The following is a 7,624-nucleotide window of genomic DNA, read 5'->3' as shown; positions in this document are numbered from 1 at the left end:
ATTTTATGTTCTTATTTATAAAAAAATCCTTGCCAGTTTGTCAAATAAACAAAAATTCACATTTAAAAAAATCTTATTTTATGATTAAATGTGATTTCACCTTTGTAACATTTTAAATCTAACACAGAACAAATTCATACCAGGGGTACCATTGAAGCTGGTTTTATCGTTAATCTAGAAATACATTTCTAGCAATAAATATTTATTTGCACCATTCCATTAAATAAATTGTTATGTTATGTAGAGCCAGGATGTTTAGGCACTAAAAAACTCTGAAAGGCATGCAAAAAGGCAAAATAAAATTACAAAAAGGCACGAAAAAGGCATATATTGATTAAAAAAAAGTATAAAAAGGCATTTATTTCCACCACCAAAATATGGTTAAAAATAATAATATAAAGGGCCTGTCCCACTAATGCGACTTTTTCGGCGACACGGCACAGGTCACGGAAAATTCTCAATATGTTGAAAATCCAGCGGCGACAGAACTCTTTGGGCCACTACTCACGACCATACAGGTTTCACCCCGCCACATGTCGCCAGGGTGTCGCCTGTATGGTCGTGAGTAGTCTCCTCAGTCACCCAAAGAGTCGTAGCGTCTTTCTGGTCACCGCTGAATTTTCAACATGACCCTGCAATGACCTATGACTGGTGCCGGCAGTCGCCAAAAAAGTTACGCAAGTGGGACAGGCCCTTAAAGGTATACTACATTAAATGACCAAAGTTGCCTGGTTGCACATAATTACTAGCATTTTTTTCAAATGATCTGGTGGTAAACTATGCTGTCTGTCAGACAGAATATGCTTCAGTTGTGAAAAACTTCTTTGTGCCCCAGCTGAGGTCACTGGTGCATACCCAAAACAAGCTACAGACTATATATATCTTGTGCATTACAACCATATTTGACAACTTTAGCTACGTTTTGTATTTCTTCAAGATCTTTGTCAGCAAAAATCACTCTCTCACATTTTCCTTGCATGTCTTTACGTTCATCGCCAAGAACTTTACGAATGTCGTCAGCTACTTTGTTACGTTTCTCAAGGGAAGTGATAGCTTGTGGGAAGTTTGCAAAATTGGAAACAATAAACACAAGATCGCGGTGGAGGGACTTTTTCTGCATGATTTCACTGACGATCCTGAATGCAGCAGAATCTTCTTCTTCAAAACAGTTGAAGATTTATTTTATCTTTTCAAAATTTGCAGCATTGTAGAGTACAGCAGAGAGCCGTATACCCCACCTAGTCAAAACGGGCTGAGGAGGTAGTGGAATCTCAGGTGCTATTTCCTTTAACAACTGCACACGTGACGGTAGTTTGAGGAAGATTTTCTTGACATTGCCTTGGCGATCGACATTTGGAAACAAGCTACGTCTGTGCTTGGCAATTCTATGAAAGTCCTTGAACTAAGCATGTCAAATGCAACATTTTGGGGAATAAAACTTTAAGTCACAAACAGAAGTACATTCTCATGTTTTATATCTTCTGGCCAAAGTACAACAAGTGAAGATGTGAACAATTGAACAATAGTTGAGCTGTTTGACTTCTCCAATACTTCCGATGTCAACAAATACTCCGTTGATGGTTGACCTGCCACCAGTGTACAGATGACCACATATCTCCCCACAGCATCGGTTGTCTCGCCTATTGGGATCCATATTTTGTTGCATGCAACTTCATCTCTAATTTTCTGCACCACAATGTTGAAGTTGCTGTCAACATAATTTTCCCATAATGACTCACTTGGTATATGTTCCTCTGTGTATGTCACTTAAAAAACCTCTGAGATTTGTTTTCCAATTATCCACAGTGGAATTCGAGCATCAATGAATGCCTTGCACAAATCACTCAAACTCAGATTTGCGACTGGAGCCAGCAGTAAATGTAGTGAGGAGACAAACCTGGGTATTTCGCTTGGGTAGGCTGCACCCCAGTGGTATCAACATTGACTTCTCTAATTTTAGATAGCCCTTGTCTTCTCCCTCCTCCCCATCCCCTTCCCAGCTCTTGTTCTTGTCCTACTGTCTCCACCTCTTCCTTTCTTTTTCCTGCCCCCCCCCCCCCCCCAATCAGTCTGAAAATTCAAAACTGACGCTAGGGATGAGTGAGCGGTTGTGTAGGGATGGGTAGTGGGATATATCTCCGCTTTTTTTTTCACTTCTTCGTTAGTTCAGGGGTTTTTCTTCTTTCTTTTTCGCATCTTTTTCGAAATTCTTTCTTTTCTTTTTTCTTTTTCTTCTTCCTTCTTATGAGACCCGAAACATCACCCATTCCTTCTCTCCAGAGATGCTGCCTCGCCCGCTGAGTTACTCCAGAATTTTGTGTCTACCTTCGATTTAACCCAGCATCTGCAGTTCTTCCTTACACAGTCAAATAGATGCCCTTTGTTAAATTTGGACAATCCCACATTGATCGCATGTGCCCATTTTTTTTTTTTAACACAATAGCTTAATTTTCTGGATTTGCTTTCCCATGAGGTTTATTATTTCAGAACCCTCTGAGATAAATTTAAATTACAAAAAATGACACACGAACACAAGACTAAAACAAAATACTTATCTGGTACTTTTTTTTAATGCATTGAGGATTTCTGCTCCCATCACCCTTGCTGACAGATCTCCACTAATGTGAGTTAACCTATTAATTTAATTTAATTTTAATAATTTATAATTTAATTTAATTTTATAATTTACAATAGGTGCGGTAGGCCATTCAGCCCTTAGAACTAGCACCGCCATTCACTGTGATCATGGCTGATCATCCACAATCAGTACCCCGTTCCTGTCCTCTCCCCATATCACTTGACTCCGCTATTTTTAAGAGCTCTATCTAACTCCCTCCTGAAAGCATCCAGAGAATTCGCCTCCACTGCCTTCTGAGGCAGAGAATTCCACAGGCTCACAACTTTCTGTGTGAAAGTTATTCTTAAACTGTGGCCCCTGGTTCTGGACTCCCCCAACATCGGTCTGTCTCTAGCGCGTCCAAATCCTTAATAATCTTATATGTTTCAATTAGATTCCCTCTCATCCTTATGAATTCCAGAGTATACAAGCCCAGACGCTCCATTCTATCAACATATGACATATCGCCATTCTTTTTCTTCAACTCCCCTCCAATCTTTCTACTAATTCCATTCACTCTACCTCTCCAGGCTTATGATCTTTCCCCCCAAGGGAAATAAGTTGTTCTCATTGATCATATCCATGACCCTCATAATTCTGCATTTATTTAAATTTCAACCAAAGTTCTCTGCCCAAAGGAAACAACATACTATTATAACCAATATTTGTCAATTATGGAAATAACTTAATATAACACCTTTCTGCAACAATCCCCTTCTTTCTATAATGATGTAACTGAACCTGGCATTTCAAGCATTCACAACTTGACCAACTCAAGCTATTTTACCATGTATCAGTCTTTATAATCTCCTTAAGTTAATAACCTTTATATATTTTTTAAAAAGATTACTGTCTAAATTATCCCCATTTCATTTCCCAGAATGAGTTGCCCACATTTACCTGGATCAAACTCCATTGACGTTTTTCTACCTTCCTGACTAATCTTCCTGTAATATTAAGCCTGCAGTCCTATCGGCCAAACAGACTTTTTATTTATCTTTCAAGTTCAAAGTCAAAAGTTTCTGTGTTAATACATTTTTGCCACTGATGCCAGGGATGAAGGTCTAATGATCAATCCTTGAATACTCTGTAGGCTGCAATGTATGACTTCATCTATTCTTTTTCTCCATTGATGCTGCCTGACCCAATGCATAAATCCTGTTCTTCTGAAGAGCATCTATGACTGCATAAATGCTGCTAAATGTTGCAAGCTATGAAATATTGTAGATATATAGTCGTCTCTCGCAGTGACCGAGGTATAATTATAGTGTAATTGGAGCATTGCATGGTTTACGCACTATTTCTACCATTGTATTTAATGAATTCAGCATTTTATTTGAATAAAATATGTAACATAAACATGCGAGAAAAGAGCTATGAAATCTAACCGCCTGGTGCCAGATGTCTGAATATAATGGTGACAAAGCCCACATGCAGATTTGTGGTATAAGTTGGGCAGTTCCTCATAGTGGTAGGGATTCTAAAATCATTAAAACATTCCTACATTAAAGTAGCCAGATGCAACCCAGATTTAATGTCAGCATTGCCAAAATGCGGCTCAACATACAACTCGCTGTGTTCAAATCATAAGGAACATATAATTTAGACACATGGAGGGGCTTCCCTACCTGCATTATTGAGGGGATCAATTGCAATCAGACTAACAAATTGTTTAAAAGCTTTCTCAGGTGGCATAATTATTTCATCAGCACAACTTCCTATAGATTTTAGAACAATGGATTGTACATTGTACATCCTCCCATATGTAACTACTTTGATGAGTGTTCCTTCAGAAATGCACTTTAATAGTGATAATGAAAAGAGACAAATCAATCACACAGCAATCTACCAAGAAATGGAGAAGCAGAAGGAAGTGGAAGTGGAGAGAAGGGCCCTTAAAGATTGTCAAGCAACCGTTATAACAGCAAAGCACGGTCCGAATGGCACCGTCAATGGTTGTCAACTTCAAATGTAACATTTCTGGCTCTTTCCTGTCTGGGAAAGGGGACCTCTGTAACATTTCAGAGCTTACAACATTTGGGAAGTCATCGATGCTCTTCAGAAGACCAGAATATATGTAATCCTCCATTGAACTACACCTGCAGAAATTGTGGTCAGGTGCAGCTCCTGAATGAATGTGTTGGGGAACTGGAGAAGCAGCTGGGTGACCTCAGGGCATCCGTAAAAACGAGAGTTTCCCAGACAAGACCTACAGTGAGGTCGTCATGCCAAGGATTCAGGAAGAACGAAGGTGGGTGACTGAAAGAAAGGGGAGTAAACGTGGAGTGCAGCAGACCCAGGCGGCTGTGCCTAATGAAAACAGGTACACCCTCTTGGGAGCTGTCAGGGGAGACGATGCTTCTAGTCCGAGCGGCGGACAGGTTGGTGGATCCAATCCTAGCAATGAGACTCGACTGGCGAGACCGACGTCAGGAAGAGCTATAGTGGTGGGTGACTCCATTGTCCGAGGTGTGGACTGGAGATTCTGTGGTGGCAGGCGAGACGCGAGGATGGTCTGTTGCCTCCCTGGTGCCAGGATTCCAGATATCACAAACTGAATTCAGGACATCCTCGAGAGGGAAGATGAACGGCTGGTAGTAGTTGTGCACGTGGGCGCAAACGACATCGGGAAGAAGAGGAAGCAGGTTCTGTATCGCGAGTTTAGAGAGAGTTAGGAAGAAGACTGAAAAACAGGACTTCTAGGGTGGTTATCTCTGGATTGTTTCCAGTACCTCGTGCTAGTACAGGGAGATAGGGGATCTGAATGTGTGGCTGTGGGGCTGGTGCAGGGAGCAAGGATTTAGTTTTGTAGACCACTGGGATCTCTTCTGGGGTAGGGGTGACCTGTACAAAAGGGACGGGTTACACCTTAACTGGAGGGGGACCGATGTTCTGGCAGGCTGGTTTGCTAGGGCTACACGTGTGGGTTTAAACTAAATAGTGGCGGGTGAGGGATTGACAAATTGGGAGTATAAAGATGGAGTTAAAGGAAAAGTGAGTACAGGAAAAGTTACAAAAGACTCCCGAATTAATGGGAAGGAAAGTTCGAGAAGGGATAAGAGAGTAAGGTCAGGGCCAAATGTGAGCGGTGCGAGAGGGGAGATGAATACCGAGGTCAAAAGTGTTGTATATGAATGCGCAAAGTATAAGAAATAAAGTGGATGAGCTTGAGGCTCATTTAGAAATTAGCAAGTATGATGTTGTGGGAATTACAGAGACATGGCTGCAAGAAGGCCAGGGCTGGGAAATGAATATTCAAGGGTATATGTCCAATCGAAAAGATAGACAGGTGGGCGGAGGGGGTGGGGTAGCTCTGTTGGTGAGGAATGAAATGTAGTCCCTTGCGAGGGGTGACAGAATTAGGAGATGTAGGGTCAGTATCGATAGAACTAAGGAATTGTAAGGGTAAAAATACCATAATGGGAGTTATCTAAAGGCCCCCAAACAGTAGCCTGGATATAGGGGGCAAGATGAATCATAAGTTAAAATTAGCATATCGTAAAAGTAATGCTATGGTCGTAATGGGAGATTTTAACATGTAGGTAGACTGGGAAAATCAGGTTGGTACTGGACCCCAAGAAAGGGGGTTTGTAGAGTGCCTCCTTGATGGATTCTTAGAGCAGCTTGTAATGGAGGCTACCAGGGAGAAGGCAATTCTGGATTTAGTGTTGCGTAATGAACCGCATTTGATAAGGGAACTCGAGGTAAAGGAGCCATTAGGAGGTAGAGACCATAATATGATAAGTTTTAATCTACAATTTGAGAGGCAGAAGGGAAAATCGGAAGTGTCAGTATTACAGTTGAACAAAGGGGACTATGGAGCCATGAGGGAAGAGCTGGCCAAAGTAGACTGGAAAGATACAATAGCAGGGATCACAGTTGAACAACAATGGCAGGCATTTCTGGGAATAATACAGAAGGTGCAGGATCGGTTCATTCCAAAGAGGAAGAAAGATTCCAAGGAGAGTAAGGGACGACTGTGGCTGATAAGGGAAGTCAGGGACAGTATAAAAATAAAAAAGTATAACATTGCAAAGATAATGATAAGCCACGGGTGGCTTTAAACTGAATAAGGGGGGTGGGGTGTCGAATGGGATAGTGGAGGATGGAGTTAAAGGGAAAGGGTTTCTTAAATGTGTGAGCGTAGAGACCGAGGGGTGTAAAATGAGGGTAGAAGAAATAGGTAGCAAGGTGAAAAGTAAAAGTGGCAGGCAGACAAAACCAGGGCAAAAATCAAAAAGGGCCACTTTTCAACATAATTGTATAAGGGGTAAGAGTGTTGTAAAAACAAGCCTGAAGTCTTTGTGTCTCAATGCAAGGAGCATTCGTAATAAGGTGGATGAGTTGAATGTGCAGATAGCTATTAATTACTATGATATAGTTGGGATCACGGAGACATGGCTCCAGGGTGACCAAGGCTGGGAGCTGAACATCCAGGGATATTCAATATTCAGGAGGGATAGACAGAAAGGAAAAGGAGGTGGGGTAGCGTTACTGATTAGAGAGGGGATTAATGCAATGGAAAGGAAGGACATTAGTTTGGAGGATGTGGAATCGGTATGGGTAGAGCTGCAAAACACTAAGGGGCAGAAAACGCTGGTGGGTGTTGTGTACAGGCCACCTAACAGTAGTAGTGAAGTTGGAGATGGTATCAAACAGGAAATTAGAAATGCGTGCGACAAAGGCAAAACAGTTATAATGGGTGACTTCAATCTACATATAGATTGGGTGAATCAAATTGGCAGGGGTGCTGAGGAAGAGGATTTCTTGGAATGTATGCGGGATAGTTATCTAAATCAACATGTAGAGGAACCAACGAGAGAGCAGGCTGGACTACAACAACTCCTACATCAGGCTGCTGTTCATTGATTTCAGCTCTGCCTTTAACACCGTCATCCCAGCCAGCTTGATCACCAAACTCAGTGGACTTGGCATCTCCACCTCCCTCTGCAACTGGACATTGGACTTCCTCACTAACAGACCACAGTCTGTTAGGGTCAATAACCG

Source organism: Leucoraja erinacea, chromosome 7, assembly GCF_028641065.1.
Source record: "Leucoraja erinacea ecotype New England chromosome 7, Leri_hhj_1, whole genome shotgun sequence".
NCBI lineage: Eukaryota > Metazoa > Chordata > Chondrichthyes > Rajiformes > Rajidae > Leucoraja > Leucoraja erinaceus.
Note: the sequence above shows the minus strand (reverse complement) of the source record.